Here is a 24629-nt window from a genome sequence, read left to right on the forward strand (position 1 = left end):
AAAAGTTATAAAAAAAATTAAAGATGCCTATCTGAATTTATATAATAATTTTTATTTTTACCTATTGTAAAATTAAATTCTTTCATTTGACAGCAATAAATCAAACTACCTTATAAGCTTGAATTTTGTAAGATCAATATTTAATTTAGTTAGATGGGCTGATTTACACCAGTCAAAACTAAATTTGAAGGTCAAGACTTGTCGAGACAGGTCGAGACAGGTTGAGCCTTGGTCAAGACCATTTCAGACTACACAAAGATCATCAAGTACTGAATCAGACTAATTAAGTAAAGTCGAGACCTAGTCGAGTACACTTAAGTACAGTTAAGTACAGTCGAGACGATGTCGAGACTAGTCAAGTAAAATGTGTGCTCGATTTTACTGGTCGAGCACAAAAACTGGTCAATTCAGACTCTGAGCAGTTTGTAGTGATATTTTATTATAAGTAAAGGTTCAGGCATGTAGTAGACACTCTTAGCATTCGTTTGAGCTATAATATACCCCAATGGCATGCCTGTGTGGTGCCTGGGGGGAGAGATTTTTACTCTGATGGGTAGTTGCCTTTATGTTGGTTTTCTTGGCTTTTATGATGATTTATCGTGTTTTTTGCTTAATGAAGCACCTATTTATGTTGGGAAACACATCTTAAAGTTAGCCAAGGCCTTTATGATGAAAATGACACCTTGTATAAACCAATAATATGATCAGTTTGGTCCCTAGGGTGAAAAGTTCCGGGGTTGATATGGTCAATATTGGCGTCTGGCTATCCAAATTGGGGGTAAGGGGTCGATTAAATATTTGTTTGGCCTATGTTCCGATATTTTAGTATAAATACAGATTCAGGCATGAAGTAGACACCCTAAGCATTAGTTTGAGCTAGAATATAACCCTATGGCATGCCTGGGCGGCGCTGGGGAAGATTTCACTCTTATGGATAGTTGCCTTTATGTTGGTTTTCTAGACTTTTATGATGCTTTATCGTGATTTCCGCTGAATGAAGAACCTATTTATATTGAAATACACATGTTAAAGTTAGCCAAGGCCTTCGCAATGAAAACAACACCTTGTATAGACCAATAATATCCTCAGTTTGGTCCCTAGGGTGAAACGATCCGGGATTGATATAGTCCATATTGGCGTCTGGCTATCCAAATTTGGGGTAGGGGTCGATTAAATAATTTTTTGGCTTACGTTTACATATTTTGTTATAAGTAAAGATTCGAGCATGTAGTAGACACCCTTAGCATTAGTTTGAGCTATAATATACCCAAATGGCATGCCTGGGCGGTGCTGGGGGGAGATTTTCACTCTTATGGGTAGTTGCCTTTCTCTTGGTTTTCTAGGCTTTTACAATGGTTTATCGTCTTTTTGGCTTAATGAAGCACCTATTTAAATAAAAAAAAAAACACATGTCAAAGTTACCCAGGACCTTTACGTTGAAAATGACACCTTGTATATACCAATGATATGCTCAGTTTGGTTCCTAGGGTGAAAAGATCCAGGGTCAATATTGTCAATAATGGCATCAGGCTGTCCAAATTGGGGGTAAGGGTCGATTTAACATTTTGTTAGCCTACGGCCACATATCTTAGTATATATAAAGATTCAGGCATGAAGTAGACACCCTGAGCAGTAGTTTGAGCAAGAATATACCCAAATGGCATGCCTGGGCGGTGCTGGGGGAAGATTTTCACTCTTATGGGTAGTTGCCTTTATGTTGGTTTTCCAGGCTTTTATGATGGTTTATCGTGTTTTCCGCTAAATGCAGCACCTATTTATATTGAAAAACACATGTTAAAATCAGCCAAGGCCTTTACGATGAAAATGACACCTTGTATAGACCAATTATATTCTCAGTTTGGTCCCTAGGGTGAAAAAATCCAGGTTTCGTATGGTCAATATTGGTGTCAGGCTATTCAAATTGGGGGTAAGGGTCGAATAAACATTTTGTTGGCTTACGTTCACATATTTTTGTATAAATACAGATTCAGGCATGTAGTAGACACCCTAAACCTTAGTTTTACGCTGAAATAATCCCAAATGGCATGCCTGGGCGGTGCTAGGGGAAAGTTTTCACTCTATGGGTAGTTGCCTTAATGTTGGTTTTCCAGGCTTTTATGATGGTTTAATGTGTTTTCCGCTAAATGAAGCACCTATTTATGTTGGAAACACATCTTAGAGTTGGCGAAGGCCTTTACGATGAAAATGACATCTTGTACAGACCAATAATATGATCAGTTTGGTCCCTAGGGTGAAAAGATCCGGGGTTGGTATGGTCAATAATGGCGTCAGGCTATCCAAATTGGGGGTAAGGGTCGAATAAACATTTTGTTGGCCTACGTCCACATATTTTAGTAAAAATAAAGACTCAGGCATGTAGTAGACACCCTAAATATTAGTTTGAGCTAGAATATACCCCAATGGCATGCCTGGGCGGTGCTGGGGGAAGATTTGAATTCTTATGTGTAGTTGCCTTTCTTTCGGGTTTCTAGGCTTTTTGATGGTTTATCGTGTTTTCCGCTTAATGAAGCACCTATTTTTATTGAAAAACACATGTTAAAGTTAGCCAAGGCCTTTACGATGAAAATAACACCTTGTATAGACCAATAATATGTTCAGTTTGGTCCCTAGGGTGAAAAGATCCGGGGTTGGTATGGTCAATAATTGCGCCAGGCTATCCAAATTGGGGGTAAGGGTCGAATAAACATTTTGTTGGCCTACGTCCACACATTTTAGTATAAATAAAGATTCAGGCATGTAGTAGACACCCTAAGCATTAGTTTGAGCTAGAAAATACCCCAATGGCATGCCTGGGCGGTGCTGGGGGAAGATTTGAATTCTTATGTGTAGTTGCCTTTCTTTTGGTTTTCTAGGCTTTTTTTTGATGGTTTATCGTGTTTTGCGCTAAATGAAGCACCTATTTATATTGAAAAACACATGTTGAAATCAGCCAAGGCCTTTACGATGAAAATGACAACTTGTATAGACCAATTATATTCTCAGTTTGGTCCCTAGGGTGAAAAAATCCAGGTTTCGTATGGTCAATATTGGTGTCAGGCTATTCAAATTGGGGGTAAGGGTCGAATAAACATTTTGTTGGCTTACGTTCACATATTTTCGTATAAATACAGATTCAGGCATGTAGTGGACACCCTAAACCTTAGTTTTACGCTAAAATAATCCCAAATGGCATGCCTGGGCGGTGCTAGGGGAAAGTTTTCACTCTATGGGTAGTTGCCTTTATGTTGGTTTTCCAGGCTTTTATGATGGTTTAATGTGTTTTCCGCTAAATGAAGCACCTATTTATGTTGGAAACACATCTTAGAGTTGGCGAAGGCCTTTACGATGAAAATGACATCTTGTACAGACCAATAATATGATCAGTTTGGTCCCTAGGGTGAAAAGATCCGGGGTTGGTATGGTCAATAATGGCGTCAGGCTATCCAAATTGGGGGTAAGGGTCGAATAAACATTTTGTTGGCCTACGTCCACATATTTTAGTAAAAATAAAGACTCAGGCATGTAGTAGACACCCTCAATATTAGTTTGAGCTAGAATATACCCCAATGGCATGCCTGGGCGGTGCTGGGGGAAGATTTGAATTCTTATGTGTAGTTGCCTTTCTTTCGGTTTTCTAGGCTTTTTTGATGGATTATCGTGTTTTCCGCTTAATGACGCACCTATTTTTATTGAAAAACACATATTAAAGTTAGCCAAGGCCTTTACGATGAAAATAACACCTTGTATAGACCAATAATATGTTCAGTTTGGTCCCTAGGGTGAAAAGATCCGGGGTTGGTATGGTCAATAATTGCGCCAGGCTATCCAAATTGGGGGTAAGGGTCGAATAAACATTTTGTTGGCCTACGTCCACACATTTTAGTATAAATAAAGATTCAGGCATGTAGTAGACACCCTAAGCATTAGTTTGAGCTAGAAAATACCCCAATGGCATGCCTGGGCGGTGCTGGGGGAAGATTTGAATTCTTATGTGTAGTTGCCTTTCTTTTGGTTTTCTAGGCTTTTTTTGATGGTTTATCGTGTTTTCCGCTTAATGAAGCACCTATTTTTATTGAAAAACACATGTTAAAGTTAGTCAAGGCCTTTACGATGAAAATGACACCTTGTTTATTCCAATAATATGCTCAGTTTCGTCCCTAGGGTGAAAAGATCCAGGGTAAGTATGATCAATAATGGCGTCAGGCTATCGAATTTGGGGGTAAGGGTCGATTAAAGATTTTGTTGGCCTACGGCCACATATTTTAGTATATATAAAGATGCAGGCATGAAGTAGACACCATAAGCATTAGTTTGAGCTAGAATATAGCCCAATGGAATGCCTAGGCGGTGCTGGGGGAAGATTTTCACTCTTATGGGTAGTTGCCTTTATTTTGGTTTTACAGGCTTTTATGACGGTTTATCGTGTTATCCGCTTAATGAAGCACCTATTTATATTGAAAAACACATGTTAAAGTTAGCCAAGGCCTTTACGATGAAAATGACACATTGTATAGACCAAAAATATGCTCAGTTTTGTCCTTAGGGTGAAAAGATCCAGGGTAAGTATGGTCAATATTGGCGTCTTGATATTAAAATTAGTTTACGTAAGAGTCAAACAACTGGATTAACAAATAGAAACAGTAATATGTCCACATGAAAACCTGTCAGATAGAAAGTCAGAATGCCACTTAGTCATCAAAATTGAAAAAAAGGTCTGTAATGCTTATTTTGACCATATAATTCCAAAATTGGTAATTTGTGCAGAATTTCTAATAAGTGAAAGTTTAAATCCTTTAGTTTCTTTCTATTTGACAAATTGACACCGTCAAATCATTCAGGGAAGTTGCCAAAGTACAGATTCTATATTTACTGATTTCACCTCTTAAAAAAGAAAAAAATGACCAATCTTTATACTTATATTCTTTGTAAATAGAAAGTAGAGTTGCGTATTTTTAGATTATTCTATTTTTAGAACAACCAATACACAGAAGAGCACTATTTATAAATTCCGTACAAGTCAGCATTTCACCAAAGTAGGCACGGGGTTTAAGTGTGCATTTCCCTGCATACATAAACTTTAACGATGTATTTTTCTATGAAAAACTTATTTGTTCATTAAATTATGGTATTATTCTAAAAGGCTTTTACATTATCTTTCAGATGCACCAAAATTAGCTCAATTGCGTTTATTTTAGTGAAATGCCGACACTTCGAAATTTAAAGATGTATATATATATGATGACCTATGCGCTTGCTTCAAACATATAACTTAAGAGTGCACGCACGCAAGCATGCATATATAAAGTACGAAAACATTGATATGATCACATGTGGGGAAGAATTTAAAACTCTTCAACACTACCTGTCAATTAATAACATTCAATTGTATAAAAGAAACCCAGAATATATGCATGCTTTAGAAAATAGAAGACTATAGATGTAAGGGGACGGGTTTAAATTACATCTACATTATGTAGAAATGAGACAATTCTCCACAAGAGACCAGATGACCTAGAAATAAACAACTAAAGGTCACCCGAGCAGCATTTAACAATGAGCAAAGCCCATACCGCTTAGTCAGTTATAATATATAAATGTACATTATGTATAACGTTTGTTACAATGCAAATATTTTTATAATATAGCCGTCTAGGTTTTTAAAACGCGTATCATATGTAGAACAAGATTGTATGATTAAGAAATTAATGCTTATTTTAATAATTTGATTGAGTTGTAAAAGTGTTGACTGGAGCATAACTTGTACGAAGCGGTTCGTTCGAAAAATATTCACACGATCAACAATATAAAATCCCCCTTCTCTTTTCCCGTCAAAAAATATACATAAAGAAGCATTCATTTCTTAAAACTATATTTCTATGCTAATAAGACAAAACAAAAAGTTGGATCAAGTTTTTCTTTTATATACCAGTGCACTTTTTTTTGCAGCACGTATCAATTCGAATTTAACATATTATTTTGATATTCCTTATGTATTAATTCAATTTCAGACAAACTACTCGTAATTTCTTGAAAGTTTTTAATTACATTTCATTTTTTTCTACAAAATTTTAATATAACTTCCTTGCCAACAGAACTGCCGTTTTGTTTGTTTATTAACAAAGACTTCCGAAAAGAAATGTTATTCTTATCCTTAATATATACGCTGACTTTAACGACCTTATACTTGTTTAAATACAAAATCAAGAGATGTTCCGGTGATTGCGACTTAAGTAGTAATTTAACAATATTTTTTTTTTAAATTGTATAAGAAGGCACAAAATTTAAAGTAGGCACGTATACATTTTGGAGGCCGAGTTTACACATTTCCCGATTTTTTTTTGAGTTTAAAGTAACATATTTATCTTAAATTGTTATAAAAAACATATTGTACGTCCAAACAATATTAATATAACATCAAGATTTTCGATAATAACCGATTTCTTAAATTCTTTGAAAATGCTGAATCATGCTTACTTTAGTAGCTGTTTTAACGCATCGGGACTTTGGTAGCAATTAGTTAGTATATATATATATATATATATATATATATACGATTTATAATAATGACAAATACAAAATGAATTTTTAATCTGAGGGATGTTGTTAAAAATTAAAACATATATATTAATTTCTATTATTTTATAATGTTGATCTTGAAGTTTATACGTTTCGGGAGAAATATTTTCTTTATTTTAAATCATTTCAATCCTATTAATCATAATGAAATATTTGCCAATGAACATTAGTATCTTCAAACAAATTGTAAATTACCAATATTTTAAAAGTTTTTTTTTCTAAAATCTATAACCATGATAACGATAACATTTATGACCATTACTGAAGTTAATGGAAAAAATCTGTCTTAAGATGTACCTTTTCCGTAATGTTTCAGAAATGTGGTATAATGATTTCTACTTCATTGAAATATAATGAATTTTTTCGTTTTATTGTATTTCTAGATCGCATACAAACATATACGATATATTTGTGAAACCTGATCATATATACACACTTGCATGTGTAACAGTGTATGAGATATCAAATAGAGTATTTATTTCTTAATCTTATTTAAAAATCTTATCTAAATTCATTGCAAGAATATGTTGTTATTTGTATATAATTATACGGACTCGGCTGAATTTAGTTTTTTGTCATCGGCAAAACTTTTGCAAAACAAAATCGGGAGGTGCGGTAAAAAACTATACCACACAGACGGATATTTATAAAAGAAAAAGACTATAAATTAGTGTCTGAATTACTTGAAGTAGCTTTTCTTTTTAATATACAATTTTACATTTTAATATAAATTTATAGGTCAGGTATTTGAGTACTACAGAAGACAAAATAAATCAGAGTGAAAAAAGAAAAAAAAGAGAACTAGGAATAATAAGAATTATTGACAACATCCTGTCTACAAAATGCATGGGAATGGAGATGGGGAAAAATGCATTCTACCATTTGATAGCCCAGAATGAATAACTTTAAGAAAGTTAGTTAACATAATAGCCATCCTTTATGCTACATCGGATTCGAATTTCACAGATATATATGTATAACATGTTTAATACTACCGTTAATGCTAGTGTATTTAGATTTGACTTTGTATTTTTTTTCAACTAGTTTTATTTATTTACTTAGAACATTTTTTGACAAAGTTTCCTGTAACCATTTCTACACTCAAGTGTCCGGTTTAACCTACCTAGCTTGGTGAAGTCTAACTATTATGGTAAAGCATGCAATATGCTTTTTGCCTTGGCTTGTATAGGCTAGGGAAAATATTAAAAACAAGAGTATTTTTTCTTTTTCTAACTATTGTAAAAAAATGTTATGTGCCAGGACACCAGAAACAATGTACTTTTTTTATTTTTTTTTTATTTTTTAGGAGGATTTAATATTTTCAAAATATACATACATTGAGTACTCATTTTATTCATTTCTTTATTACAGAGTCAGTGAAATAACTTTTATGAAGATATGCTAAACTGGATAAAGGATTTAACATAAGACGGAGTCAGAAATAGTGACAAAACAAAGTGTACCAGAAAACAAAAGGATAACTCTTGTGAATAAAAACCATGTTGTAATACAGAACTAGAAAAATAGCTGTGTGAAATGAATTATCAATGCCTTCATACTTTGATATTTCTACATAAACTGTAATGGGGATAAATGAATTATCATGAATAGACTTTATAATTTTCCTTCTAGATCTGATTTAGCAACGTATAGATACAAAACAGATTTTTTTAAACTTTGCTGTTTGTCTAGCTAATAATAAATTATATTTAATCATACCTTTGTATTTACATTATTTAAGAAAATTGGGTAACATTCAAAAGTACAATTCCTGGAGAGACTGATTGGTTGTTGGTTACTGAAACATCCATTGGCAAATATTTCATGCATGTTCAGGAAGATGAAAGTGGCAAAATACAAAATTTTCGGGTAGTATTTAAGACACAACATGGTATAGTGGAAATGAAAAACGCAATAATTGCAATATTTAAAGAAGTAATAGTTTCGCCATTTTGAACTGATGTAAAAACCAGGAGTTATATTGCAGTTGTTGCCTGGAATGGATTTTAGTTTCCTTCATATGGATAAAAAGGTTTATAAATTGAACCAACGGAGTTCCAACGTTTGCTAACAGTTTGTATTACTACGTTAGCCTAACGTTTGTTCAACATCAGCAAGTATTATTCCATCATTGGACCAACGTTGGGCCAATGTATTGTATAAAACCTTACAACGTTGTGCCAACGTTTAGCCATCACGTTGGGCCAACATAGGGCCACTTTGCACTTATACATTGGGCCAACGTTTAAAAACAACGTTGGGCCAATGAATGTAGATACGTTGGGCCAACGTTGTGCCAACGTACCAATGTTGTCTGGGGTACAATTCAAACTGGAATCCTTGAGCATCCTAGTAAATTAATATAGAAGTATAAAGTCCCGTATATTATCATAAAAATAAGATAATATAATTTTCTTTATATATATACAATTTGGATTTTTTTTTGTGGGGGGGGGATCATGAAACAGTTTTTTGGCATTTCGGGATCTAGACAGTGGTCTGTTCTCTGCCTGACTGATCACCAGACAGAGAACAGGTCAATGTCTGGTTCCAGTTTGCAATAAACTTACACTACCATGGTTAGTACCTCCGTGGGATAGTGCGTATACACGATTCTCACGGGACCACTGGCTGGGGCAACTGATAAAAACTTTAGTCGTATATTTCAAAAGAAAATAAGTAACATCTGATAAAAAACGACAAATAAGCGACACACTAGGTTCTTGTAAAACTCACAACAAAAATTAAAAAAAAAAAAAAATACAAACATTAAGTAGAATCTTTTTTTTTAAATAAAAAAAAAACCAAAAACATTAGGAACATATAGGGCACAATTTCCATTAGGAAAGCCGTCCTTTAAAAACCCACAGAAGAAGAAGTGTTAATCACACGACCATACGCATACGGTCGGACCATATGGGTATGTACCAAATACTCATATGGTCTGGAACATATACATGATATAAACAAATATGTGTTTAACGTATTTGTCTTATAATTTATCTATAAACAGAACAAATCATATATTTTTCTACCATATTTAGGTTAGAATGATAATAGAGAAGTTGAAGAAACCTATAGCCGAAATGTCTAAAAAAATGTCGTATAATATATACTTAAATAAAGTAAAATATGTAACAAACATATCAATTTTTAGATGGAATAATTTTTATCACAAGCATGTGATGTTTTCTTTAATTGCTAATGTCCTTCAATACTTGCATGTTCGTTCGTTCGTTCGTTTGTTGTTGTTTTTATTATTATTAATTACTAATTTTGTTTGAAGGTTGGTTTTGAGTAAAATATTTTTTTCTAATTCTGATACTCTGTGTAGCATGTGTAGTGTAAACCTAGGATTATCTTATCTTTTAACAAGTCAAAATTGGTAATGTCGTCTGTCTATTTTGTCTTATAGATTTGGATTGAATTTTATTTTTTGACATGACTTAAAGTCATGAAAGTATTGAATTCTTGTTACGAAAGATGAAAATAAATTTATATATACAAGTATAATAAGGACGTTTACTTACCTACTTCTTTTTTGCTTTGAAAGAAACAAAATCACATTTATTGCATTTATTATCAATTTAGAATATCCCAGTTTTTGTTTTATTCTTTTGAGATCCTAGTAGTATTATATAACGAAACATACAAATAACTGCTGACTGGTACGTCAAAAAGAATTTCTCATTGTAAACAATACAACGAATGTCAAACCTGATAATTATGTATTATTACATAACAGCTGATCTCAACAGTAAAAAAACAATACATGTACAAATGTAGCAAAACACTATCCGATTTCAGACAATTTTTTATGGTTTTTCTACGCATCAGAAATTAAAACTGATGTTCACTAATTACTGCATGTTTGCATGTTTGATTTTTTTGTGTTACACATGTACATCGTCAAGTTTTGAACATAAGATTGGCACTGTAAATTATGGAGGTACTCCCGCTGTTTATACCTGAGCACTGGGGTTGCAGATTGGAGAGTGCAACATTCAAAGACGAACACTTGAAGCAGGTACAGGTACAGATTGTAAAAGAAGGATGAGCAAGTGCTCAATAACTAACACTATAAAGGTGTGTGAATGCCAATTAGTGTGTGCGGGTTCTATTGACTATTATGGTTTTACCATTGAAGGGTTCATCTTTCATTGATATTCAGGATACCCCACGAGCAGTGATTTTTTTTTATCACGAACTGTAGAATTTTATTACATAATCTGAAAGATGAAACCCTGAACTATACAGGAAAAATACTACCACTGCTGGGAAAAATCTGTTAAGAAAGTATCAGTTCATTAAGTTAAGCCATTATTATAACAATTTTTCCAATAAAATAGAATTTACAGCTTAATGATAGCATCAAAGGCATAAACCTTGCTAATTAAAACAAACAAAAGGTTCATTTTTTTTCAATTATACAAATAAAAAAAAAGATATTATCTAAACCTATGTGTTTAAAATTTTAGTAAAACTACTAAATCACATTTTATGACAAAATTTCGAATTTGCTACTTAAATAGGTGATTTAAAAACAAGAAAACTAACGGTCTTATTTATATAAAAAAAAAAAGAACGAAAAACAAATATGTAACACATAGATAAATTGTCATTTTGTTTTGATTTAAAAGTTACTTATTTCAATAAGTCCCATGACTGTTTATCTGTACATGCTGTATAAACATGATTTTTTTTGTGGATCGAATCATTCAATCTAATGATTTACCTTTATTTCACTTTCAATGTTGACATTCTTTTCTATTAACAAGATTAATAGCCTAACACACATCAACCATACCAAGTCCACTTGTATTTTTGTCCATCTGATGAGGTAAGCCTTTTTTGACTGATTTTTATAGTTCGTTCTTATGTTGTACTGTTAAACGTGTACCACTGTCCCAGGTAAGGGGGAGGGTTGGGATCCCGCTAACATGTTTAACCCCGCCATATTATTTATGTGTGTGCCTGTCCAAAGTCAGGAGCCTGTAATTCAGTGGTTGTCGTTTGTTTATGTGATATATATTTGTTTTTCGTTCATTTTTTTATATAATTAATAAGGCCGTTATTTTTCTCGTTTGAATTGTTTTACATTGTCCTATCGAAGCCTTTTATAAGTGTCTATGCAGTATGGGCTTTGTTCATTGTTGAAGGTTGTACGGTGACCTATAGCTATTAATGTCTGTGTCATTTTGGTCTCTTGTGGACAGTTGTCTCATTGGCAATTATACCACATCTTCTTTTTTATATAATCAATTTCTAGCTAAGGGTTTAATTGAAGATCACATGCATAGGGATTCAATGAGATTGAATTATCCAATTGCAAGAGTCTGAATTCATCATCAGTGTTTTTTTAGCTTAATAACAATTCAGAAATATAAAATTTTACCTTTGCCAAATGATAAATCACAAGTCAGCATTTTTTTTTAAATTGCTGCATTAAAAATATAAAAAAATACCATCAAATATAACAAGAAGAGATATATACAAAATGTATAAAAACTAGAGGTGATTTTATTTCCATGCCACCTTAATGGGCATGATGTATGCATATTTTTTGTTTTACATACATCAACATTTATTATATACAATAATATGTACTTTTTTCTTTCAGGAACAATGATAGACAAGTGAACTGATGGTTTAAAACTACCAAGATGTAATGAGAGATGTGAAGTAATGAACAAAAGAGTAACGAGAAGTCAGTCAATACAACTTTAGGTGTCAGAATTTGTGCAAAATTTTGTTATTTGCATATATATGAATGGATTTTGCCAAAATGTGAACTGAAACACTGAGATAAAATTATTATATTAAAGTTCTATAAATGTATTTCTAAAAATTAATGAATTTGAGAATTAAAATCTATATTTATTTATTAAGTTTATTGCTGCCCGAAAAGAGATTATTGTCTCTACTTTTCTACACCTTATTATTTCATAAATTGATCGTATATCTTTTATCATGTTTAATTGGTCATCCTCCTCTAACAATGTATATTGTCACAAGTGTTTTTAAATCTAAAAGTACTAAATTTATTTACGTCGATAATTTAAGAGTTAAACACTCACACATTTTCAAAATGGCGCATCGTGGTTCTTGTCCATTCGTTTTTTATGCGTTTTGTTATTTGAAATTGCCATGTGATTATGGGCTTTCCAAATTGATTTTCCTCTAAGGCAGTATTTTTGTGATTTTACTTTTTTCTTGTACTGTACACACGCGAATAACATTAAACATGTTAAACAAAATTGATCTTCAGAAGATTTCACTAGATTTCAACTTGACCATGTTGACTATTATGGTTTTACCATTGAAGGGTTCATCTTTCATTGATATTCAGGATACCCCCCCGAACAGTGAAATTTTTATCCCCCGAACATTGAAATTTTTCCGGTGCATGTCTGGTAACATTTTCCAAATTAATAAATTATTTGTAAGTTAGACATAGATTGTTAAACTTTTGTGTTCCATATTTTTGTGTATTTGTTATATAATTTTTGTTTTGTTATCATGTCAAATAAAGTGCAATACTTACATGTAATTCATATAACGATCATTTATAATAGTACATGGTTCAAGTTATAGTATTAATATCATATATATGACCTTACCTTTTAAATAAATAAATTCATAATTGATTCTGATATAGGTAGCATATATAACACATAACCCCATTCTATTAATAAACTCACAATACTATATGGAACACCAATCGTAACAAAATTATCAACAACAACGTTAACACATAAAACAAATGTGTTTTGTCTACTTTACCAAAAAAGTATTTTGTTTCTAGTATAAAACAATGTTAACAACATATACAAGTATTGATCTAACATATTTGTGTTTTTCTTTACCTTTTATTTATAAACAGAACAAATAAAAATAGAGTGTCAACCATATAAAGGTTAAAATGATAATACAGAAGACATAGTGGCAGAAACTGCTTGACAATGTACGTATTAAAAAAAATGTTATAGTACAGTAATAAAATATGTGTTCTTTAACATTTTTTTTTAAATTTGACGCTTTCATTTTTGTCAAAGCTAAACACTATATAAGGTATGGGAAAATTTGGATTCAGAATGTATTTTTCGGGAATTGCTCGACCACAACATCAAATTCGGATAATATTGTTTTATTTGAAAAAAAAAACAGAACCTCCAACCCCACCCTTCCCTTCCTTTTTTGGAACTTAAATGGTCGTAACCTCATATAGGTTTTGGTTGTATTTTATCACCTGATCTGACTCATTGTGACTCATAGTAAATGTTGATTTTATAAAAAAAAAAAAAAGAGAGAGAGTATATCTATTTTATTTGAATGGTTACATGTATATTTGTACGTTTACTTACTTGCTTCAATCTACAGAAATGTACTTCTTTTTATAACAAGTGTCTCTAATTCGTCGACAGTTTTTTTCAGTATGCAGTCACTGTGAATTCTTGTTAAAATTCGTAAATCACACAGCGCAAGTCCAAATGAAATAATTTCTAATTAGTTCTAGAACAGTTCTACCTTTAAAGTTCTAACCATGTGAGAATAAGTTCATGCAGAACTGTTATAATACGTATCAAGGTACAACTTTTTAGATCTGTTTACTAATAGAATTAGTTGTAGGGTACAATTGTCCGTATCCATTCGAGAAAGCAATTGTTTTCGAAAAGAGATCTATCAAGGAAAGGAAATGAATCTTATTATTTTCTAAAAGAAATATTGGCACCAAGCTCGGAATATGACAGTTGTTTTGTATCTGTTCAATATGTTTGCGTGTTTGATTTTTGTCATTTGATAAATGACATTGAGGACAATGATCCGAAAAAAAAAAATGTTTACTTTGAACAACTATTTTAGCGTTACGAGTATTTCTTCATTTGGACAGTTTGTTTGATCAAATGTTGAATAAAAAAACTGAATCTAGTTTTGACGCTATATGTTAAATAAAATCGTCGATCGATGTGATCAAAATTTTAGATCCAATGACAAGGCATCTGGTATAATTCACAATGTAGGTGGCCTAGTGGTCTAAGTAGTTGCACTACTGTATCACTAGTCTATCAACACTTAGTTTTTTTTTGTTTTGAATCTCGCACGTCGCAGCTGTGGTCGACTCCAATCTTAGCTGACTGGGATTGTCAGTTTTCCTATCGAAGGTCGGTGATTTTCAACGGGCAACCCGGCGTCCTCCTATTCAGTTCAAACTGATTGCTTCGAAATAGCAAAATTATTCTGAAAGTGGCCGTAGACACTAATCAATCAATAACACAATCTATTAGGGTGCATTGGTCATGTGTTCTACAGAGCTCCATTTGATTCTTTAAAAAATATCGTTAAATTTGTTTAATATGTAAATAAATCATCTTATGAAATGCACATATATGGTGTAAAAAGTGTACAATGAAGAGCATAGTTTATGGTAGTATCGAACATTTCCACACAGATTAATTTGGCTCGTTTAAAATCAACATATTCAACTTTACCCTTGCCAATTATATAAAAAAAAATAAGTAAAATCTTGAACCACACACTTAATCGGAAAAGAATCATTTAATATATAGCAGTCGGCACATAGCAGTTTGACCAACTCTAATTTTGATCATTACCCAGTAAACACACGACGTACTCCCGACGTCGGTTAATGGTCGTCTGAACGTCATGTCGTGAGTTTACGTCGTACCAACGTTGTGGGAACGTAAAAATCCAACGTTGGATGCAGACGTACAGACGACGTTATAAAATTACGTCGGATTCACGTAAATTTACTACCTTGTCAGGACGTAACATTTTATTACGTTGTGACAACGTGCTTATAACTGTCATAATCCGACGTAACAAAATGTTACGTCGTATCGACATTATAAGAACGTAGTGAATACATTGTAAAAATCTGGTTTTATTGGACGAATTTTTGGGGTATGTCATAATGAGTATTCCTGGATATATCGATCATTCGCCTTCACTAGAATATATTTACGATTTTTTCGATTTAAAAAAAAAATCCCCCTTTTTTCCCGCAGACATAATTTGCACCAAAATGTCAAAGAAAATATTACAAATCCAATTTTAATGTTCTAATATATGTATTTTATATGAATATTTATTGTTTAATACAGCCCGTAACAGAGAAGTGATCGAATTGGTGTTTCTTTACCGTCAAAATTAGCTACGTTATCGACAAACTTAACTGAGTAGTGACCGAACTATTGGAACTTTAACGTTAAAAAGATTGACAATGCTGACAGACTTTCATGTGTCGATAATCAAGTTTAATACCGATAATACTGAAAATAATTCTAATAATATGAAACAAAATATGTCCATGCACCATTTCGATTGGGTGAAAAGAAGTCATTTCTTCAAAGACAGAACAGAAAAAGAAGGTTTATGGAAGGACGTCTTGGTAGTATTATTTCCTTTACAATTTTACCCAAAACTAAAAGAAATATACTGGTTTAAACAATTAAAAAGGTGTTTGATAGGAATGAAGTCCTTTATTTTTATGCCCCACCTACGATAGTAGAGGGGCATTATGTTTTCTGGTCTGTGGCTCCGTTCGTTCGTCCGTCCGTCTGTGCGTCCGTCCGTCCGTTCAGGTTAAAGTTTTTGTCAAGGTAGTTTTTTATGAAACTGAAGTCCAATCAACTTGAAACTTAGTACACTTGTTGCTTATGATATGATCTTTCTAATTTTAAAGCCAAATTAGACTTTTGACTCCAATTTCATGGTCCACTGAACATAGAAAATGAAAGTGGGAGTTTCAGGTTAAAGTTTTTGTTCAAGGTAGTTTTTGATGAAGCTGAAGTCCAATCAACTTGAAACTTAGTAAATATGTTCCCTATAGTATGATCTTTCTAATTTTAATGCCAGTGCAATGATAGTGCAAGTGGGGCATCCGTGTACTTTGGACACATTCTTGTTTCGGAATACAATGTGTACCGTATGTGTGATGGATTTGAATTCAATTAATAACTTTGAAATGTTTTCTCATATGTATACACAAAAGGGAGGACTGGTATTTGTACTTCTGTTAGAATATGTCTTCGTCCGTTTCACATGATTGTCAGTTTTTAACAGTGTACAAATAAAAATCGTCCGGAAAACTGCGTTTGCTGTCATTTTGATGGGTCATGCAACATTTCACCTATTACCCATAAACAACATAGGTTCTCAATTACTAAAACAAGTTCTATAAGATAGTTTCAAATCAGAGTAAACATATTCACTTCCTTATATACAGTCGAATTTGTCTATAGGTTACACAAAGCTAGTTCTTAAAACGTTTGTATCAGGGAAAACATTTGTCTTTGACTTTTAAAACACGCAGGGTAAACGGGATTTCCTAACCATTCACTTATTTAAGTCAAGCTTTTGAAGCTCGTAATAATAATCTAATGTCAGTTGGTCTACCATAAGTATAATACTATGTAATACTGTGATATTATATATATATATATAATTGGTACTTCAAATGTTTTCTTTATGTTGTATTTGCATAAATTGTCATGTTTAATGTGTTTATATCTTGGAATACGCATTGTATCATATGTGCTTTGTCCAATAAAATATTTGAATTTGAATTTATACTATTCCGTATTTCTGAGTTTTTGTTCGATAACGTAAATTATACGACTTTTTTTTATGACTACGTGAACTTGTGCCATTTATTTTTGCTGGTCGTTAGGAAGACAATTTACAATTGTGCAGTGAACGTAGGCACTTATACATAACCTTATAATTCTGTTTGGAAACAAAAATAAATTCCCAATATATACATATACATGTATGAATATACATGTATTATATGTCGTGTACATGATTGGATTTTGTAGATATAACTACCGCACAGAAAAAGTATCATGGATTTCGAGGCTTTCATATTCAAGGTTTTGAATTCTACCCTTGTTGAAAACCTGTGGAGTTCTCTACAGTTTCTTAAAACATCAATTATTTTTTTTGTAAATTGGGTGCCCTTCTCCCTGAACATGCTAACACTTAAGTCATATCTTTTCATTTTCATATTTTTTTTCCTGTTTGTCTCTGATCTCTTGATTGTTGGAACGATTAGTGGTATCTAACAATATTTACGAAAACTTTCTGAGAATTATGAATATTTCTTCTCTGTCAGATATGGATCATCACCAATGATAAAATGAAATGCCGTACATCACATCTTATAGAGGTTTAAATTTCAAATATTCGTCAATAACTTAAGATAAAGAGCAATTTTGTCTTTAACATTTCAAATTTCAAATGTTAAAGGGTACATTTGTATTTTTTGCTTCGATTTGAAAGAAATTTATTTCAGTTTTTTCTGTGACAAAGTACACGCATAACCGTACGGTTACCTATAGTTGTTAATGTTTGTGTCATTTAGGTCTTTTTTTGGATAGTTGTCTCATTGGCAATAATACCACATCTTCTTTTTTATATGTCGGTATTGCAACAATGTATGATTGACATAATCCCGGGGACACAATAAACAGATAGGTATGAAAAAGAAAAGATATGGGGTATTCTGTATCAGACGAAAGAAAAACTTTTACAGTGTTGAATCCCATAAATATTCACAGTGCAAGCAGTGTATAATAAATAATCGGTTATTTCTAAAATTAAATGAACCTGTATACAGTGATGTAAATAATTCTTTATAACGACTTTCAAAGAAACAATGTATAAACTACAGCATGTACAGTGCAATTCGTTCTTGTTCTATGTAAACGTAAGCTATATTTGCCTTTTCATGGAAACGAAAGTATAGAGATTATAGACGATATAAAGAAAAAAACTTCGACTTAAAGAATGAAAACTTACACATTGTACATGAAATATTTTGTCGATGAAGAAAATTAAATTATGTCACTTCTGAAATAAGTTTGTCGATAACGTAACTTATTCTGACGGTAAAGAAACGCGAATTCGATCACTTCTCTGTTACGGGCTGTATATATCATTAAAATTTTGTCATCATTTATCACTTGGATTTCATAGATCGTTTTTTACGATTTGATTAGTGTAACGTTCAGCAATACTCGGGGTTTTACCGCTGCATACTATGAAAAGTCTGAGCATGCGCACTTTTGCCGCTTGATTTTTGAAAACAGTGAGAAATTTGCAGTGGAAATTTAGCTTGATCCAGATTCCAGAACAAAGAAAAAGGTAAAATAATGATTGCACATTACATCAAATAGGTTCTCCATGATAAAAACAAGTTTGATTAATGAAAATAAAACAGCTGTTACCGTGTTGGGCGCCTCTTTCAAGTCTGTTATACGTGACCGTGTTGAAATATGATACTTTTTCTTATACTGTCAATATATTGCACTGATACAAGATATTTTAGCCATAATGTGTGTTATTTGAATCCATTTATCAAATTGCTTGACTAACTTGTGTTGTTTCTGAAGATATATGCAATTAATAATAAGTAATAACTGTAGAAAGTAAAAAAAGGGGGAGGGGTGCACAGCCATAAGTACTTGTTTTCTATCTGTGACAAGAGCTACTATCCATATATATTAAGGCTACAAGTGTCTTTTGCTCTGTTATTTTTTGATAATCATTGAAGCATAAAAGTCTTATCCATGTTATCAATATCAGAAAATGTGAAGCTAAACATCTCAGCACTTTAGATATCTGGGTCCATTACAAACTCCGCACATTTCAAACTTGGCATATTACCAACTCGGCCTATTAATGATAATACTGCATATATCACTGGGGGTCGTCGCTTACATGCATGAAATATTTGCCACAGGATGTTGATCAACAAACGATCAATCATTGTATCACTGGGTCTGACATGGAAATAGACAATTGTGCCAATAAAGATGTTGTAAAATATACACAAATGTAGGCGTCACAGAAAAAAATTAAGATAGCCATCAAAGTTGGGTAAAATTTTCTTGTTTTCAGGGTAAACCCAGTTTACAGGTGTTAAAAAAGAGTACATAGGGACATCTTTTTTGCTGTACAATTTATAGTATGAAATCTACATATTTATCAATGACGAGCTACATGTACAATCACTAAATATGTGATCAGAAACAATGTTGTAATCAATCATAAAACATATGCATTTTGGAATGCATTTAAATTTGTCACTTTGTTCTAAAGATTTGTTGGACTAACATGCATACATTTTTTTTTATATAAATAAGGCGGTGAATTTTCTCGTTTGAATTGTTTCACATTGTCATTTCGGGGCCTTTCATAGCTGGCTATGCGGTATGGGCTTTGCTCATTGTTGAAGGCCGTACGGTTACCTATAAATGTTTATTTCTGTGTCATTTTGGTCTCTTGTAAAGATATGTCTCATTGGCAATCATACCACATCTTCTTTTTTATATGAAACAGACAGAAGAATATAAAAGATAATTGAATGTATTTTTAATTTTTTTTTCCAGAGTCTTGTACATAAATCCACAGATCCAATGTGTCGGAGGTTGAGGAAATCATTGCAGTAACCATGTAACAGTTAAGCATGCACCAGCTCAAAAATTTGGACCAAGATTTTAAAAAGGTAAACATCAGTTGATCAGCTCTTTTTATGTCCTCCTTAACTGAGTGATATAGTTTAACTCTTGTACTGTACGTACATACATGTACATTGAACTCAAAATTGGATTCTGTTATCTAAAGTTTGCCTAAACCACATGTTATGCAACCAATACACAACGCTTATTATCATAAAACACAGAGTTTGAATTTGGAGAGCATCTGCTTTACTGTTCTCTAAATATGTCCTTTAAATTAAGTTTGATAAGATCATTTGTGACTCATGGACACATTCTTCTTATATTAATTTTATTTATCAAATTATAATTTGTTGATTTTATAGATTGCGTTCATTGGCATATGCTATGAGGTCTTGTTGTATCGATGTACATTCTAAATTTATTAAGGTAGAATCCTTTGCATATCTTAAATTAATTTTTAATTCTGTCGGTGCTGGGATTTTTTTTTTAAAAGGGCTTAGGGCTGTCCCTTAGGGGCGGACATAGTATTTTCTGGAACAGACATAATTTTATTAACACATGTTCAATTTAACAACAAATTTATTTTTTAAATAAGAACAAAGGTTAATCATAAGTTATGAATAATTATATACTGTTGAAATTGTGTTAAATTTCTAACATACATCATCAAAATGTGTATAATTGGCAAAGATACAAACATCTCAGTAACAACACAAAATAATTATGAATCTGCAGTTTATTATAGGACCAGCAATAGAAAAAATATTGATTATGTTTAAACACAGGATAATTTTTAAGAACTGCTGTAATTCATAAGTTCGGATCAATTTATTTTTTTGTATTTTATAATTTATGATTTTTTTTCAGAGATCTGAAACCAACACAAGACCAGCTGGGTCAATATTCCTAATGCGCCTCCAAATGAGTAACTAATGCGCCATCAAATGAGGAACACAAAAGTTGTGTGTAAACAAAAATTGTCTCTAGTGATATTGAACATGTTTCATTTTTAAAAAGTGACGGAGCTTTACCATTTGTGTTGATCTGGAAAGTAGAGGATCATAGTATAAATATGTAAAACTATGGAGTTTTTTTAATGTATTCAAAGTATTAAATTTTCAAAGAAATTGTTGTGTGAAAAAAAATCGCACTTCGTATTCCGAAAATTTAACCACATATATGTGAAAATGTCTTAGCTTCGAAACAAGCCATCCTACATATCCAGTGTACTATATTCACTGCGCTAGAGTAGAAAACATTACCAATACCAACTACATGTATGCAGAAACAATTGCGCAAATTGCCCAGCTGATTATAGGGCAGAAAACCAACATTTGGAATGACATGTACAATGTATACAACCAACACAAGACTAAAATTTGGACTAAAAATTAAAAATTCAGAAACAAACTATTATTTTTTTTATTGGTTCATGTAGCTACATGTACATTGTAAGAAAAAAGAAGTCTTAACTTTTGGATGGGTCTATCATTTTGGTCTCTTGTGGACAGTTGTCTCATTGGCAATCATACCACATCTTCTTTTTTATACTATCTCTAGTTGGTCAATGGAAAAAAAGCAATAGTTAGTTGAATTGAATTTCAGGTATTTTCTAATCTTCATTTGGGATATTTTTAGAAGTGTGTATGAATTGTGTAGAATATATATATTTATAAATTAGACAGTCAGATTTTGGGCCAATTTTCCTAGCTTGTAATCGTGTAGTGAATCCAGCTGAATGAATTTTCAGTAAATATAAAGGTAAATGTGGTAGTTTGTTGTAGTTCTGAATAATTTATTAAAAATGGTTTTCCATCGTCAAAGTGAAACCTACATTCTAGAATTTCCGCCATCATAGTGAAATCTATATTCTAGGCCACTGAAACACTAAACATTCAGAATTTGAAGCATGTACCAAGATGTCATGTTGAAGGCTGTACATGTACCTATAATTGCTAACATCATCAATATTTGATTTTAGGATAGAGGGTTGTCTTATTGCCCATCATACACAATCTCCTTTTTTTGAAAAGTATTATCTGTTAAAAGAAAGAAAAGTTGCATTTGTTAAATGGAAATGTGTAATTCTTGTACTTCAGTATTGCAAAAGTTAAAAACTTAAGACTTTATAAACCTTAAACAACTATTTTTGGGAAAACTAGATATTTATACATTTCACACTGAAACCTGCCAAAAAGATTAAAAAAAAAACTTTTTGATAATTTCATATACAGCTGGCAGTTTGGAAATAGAGTACATATCAGTCCATCTTTCCCACATAGAAAAATTTACAACTTAAAACGGATCAAGAGAAAAAATAAAGACCCTGTTTACATAATTCTTCAATGGAATTGCATTGATTCTATCAATTAAATGAGGACAAGGGACATTTATAGTTGTGCTGTGACGTTGTTACAACGTTTTATGATGGTAATAATTTACGTCACAAATTACGTTGTGCCAACGTTGTGTGGATGGTTGTCAGCACGTGCCTTGGAGTTCACAAAATTACGTTGTACCAACGTAATTCTACTACGTTGTCACAACGATAGTATTACGTTGTCACAACGTAATGTCAACGTTGGATTGTTTACTGGGTAAGAAGCCTTATACTTCTATATCAATAGAACTTGGTTAAACATTCAGCTGATTTTACTAGTGGAAGATATTAGCAAGCAAAATCAAGGGAATTGTGCAAATGATGATACAAGCATGAAAATTAGCACGAAGCATAATTATTATATACTTTTTAAGAAAACAATGCTGGCCATAAGAAAGATTCATTTTTTCAAGATGGCCAGCACCTTTTCTAAAATGGCTGTTTTTTCCAGATTAAAATACTTATTTTTCTGGAAAACGTTTTCTTTGACCTTCTTTGAGTAAAAAATACTATCAGGTTTGGTGGATAACTTCTTTATATTTGACGTATATCCTAGAAATTAATATTTGACATTTTCTGGGTTTGCGCATGCGTGAAATTGTTACAAAATTAACACACAAACATTTGATTTATTTATTACATGCTTAACGGTTTTGAATTTTTAATGATGTTATGAATTTGTTTGATGACATTTGTTGTGGTTATGATACACTTACATTTAACAATTTCGCGCATGCGCAAACTATTTATAAATAAAGAACAAATTACACGCACTACAAGGGCATAATGATGGAAATCGTTGTTCATCTAACAGATGAGAATTTGAATTCCTAAAACATAATTATCTTGGTCGTCATTCATTCCTCTAAACATCTAGGCCCTTCTTTTCGAGTATAAAGTGTTACTTCTTTGATTCCGCTGTTTGAAAACACACCCTTCCAGTTGCAATGATCAAGCATTAGATAGATAAGGTGAAAAAGGTGGTTAACTTTCACTATATCGGAGAATCATCAATTATAGCTGTAGATAATCCCTTTGGTATTGGCTAAGCAATTTCAGTGGGAATAGCCAGATTTATACTGAGAACATAAGTGTATCGTCATGTTTGATGGATTGCACATTAAAATGGCTTGTTTTAAAATTCTGAGTGATATATTGCATGATAGTGGATGAATATGTGCCCTCACTGAAGCCGATATTGCAACACCTAGAATGGCAGATGCTTTTCATATATGTTCAAACGTAATTAGGAATAGACACGCGCATCAGATAACTGCAGGTGTTTTGCTTGAATTGATAATGCCAGCCGTTTTGAAAGCGTCAACACAGAAAATATAGTTCATGACTCTGTGACGTTCGAGTATGTGATCAACGCGTACGGGTGTAATGAAATAGAGTCATACCGGCCACAGTTTAATTTCTGGCGTTCAATTATGAATTAAGAACTTCATGTACCTTCGGTAGTCAGATATCGTACTTTACAAACAGTCCATATCAAGCATGACACCAATATTGGTCTTGATCGTGTTAATTATGCTAAATGGTTACCGATTCATATCCAAGATATGGCTTCCCGCCACGAACATCACCCAAAGGTACCATACGTTTAATCGAAGATCCCGTTGAGACGATGGATGTTAGTTGGAACAGAAGTAGGTAAACTGGCAGATGAATTTGAAAGATTTAGTTGTTTGGGCCATTCTACAATAGATGAACGACGTCACGAAGACTCAACGAAAACACAAAAGGATTTCTTCGGAAAACTTTAAAGGCTTTCCAAAGTGATGAACGAGTTTGGAAATCCATTACTAAAATAGTCTTCAGATTTGTATTAAATTTACTCTTTTAAGGAAATTGTTGAATCAGAAGTAAGTAAGATGTGTATATAAACTCCAAGAAATTGGGTTCAAACAGTTTGATCTTTTGAAGCAAATGCGAAGCGAAAGACAACCTGTTTTTTTTTTAACCAGATGAAAAAGAATGTTTCCGTATAAAAGCCGTAAAATGAAACTTAAAACTTTGTTTAAAATCAAAGCTAGAAAACCTGAACACCAATTGCGGTCCCTTTTCTATACCTTTCATTTCTTCTTTAGCCATGAAAACCAAACTGCTCCCCCGTCTTTTTGTCAGGATGTGGTATTAAATCGCAGCATTTGGGTATACTTGAAACATTTCTGCGATTTGCCATC

The 24629-nt window shown here is 32.5% G+C and overlaps 2 long non-coding RNA genes across 2 annotated transcripts in view; both read left to right on the forward strand.

The window, feature by feature from the left end:
• Window positions 1-8273, forward strand: part of LOC143075972 (uncharacterized) — a 192865-nt gene extending 184592 nt beyond the window's left edge. Inside the window, exons 2-3 of the long non-coding RNA XR_012978488.1 lie at window positions 7315-7489; window positions 7948-8273. This is a non-coding gene — a long non-coding RNA (uncharacterized LOC143075972). The remainder of the gene's footprint in view (window positions 1-7314; window positions 7490-7947) is intronic.
• A 10328-nt stretch (window positions 8274-18601) lies between these two features.
• Window positions 18602-21451, forward strand: LOC143075974 (uncharacterized). The gene is made up of 3 exons (XR_012978490.1): window positions 18602-18741; window positions 19989-20104; window positions 20928-21451. It is a non-coding gene; the product is annotated as an uncharacterized LOC143075974 (long non-coding RNA).
• Window positions 21452-24629: the final 3178 nt, after the last annotated feature.

Source organism: Mytilus galloprovincialis, chromosome 5 (assembly GCF_965363235.1).
Source record: "Mytilus galloprovincialis chromosome 5, xbMytGall1.hap1.1, whole genome shotgun sequence".
Lineage (NCBI taxonomy): Eukaryota > Metazoa > Mollusca > Bivalvia > Mytilida > Mytilidae > Mytilus > Mytilus galloprovincialis.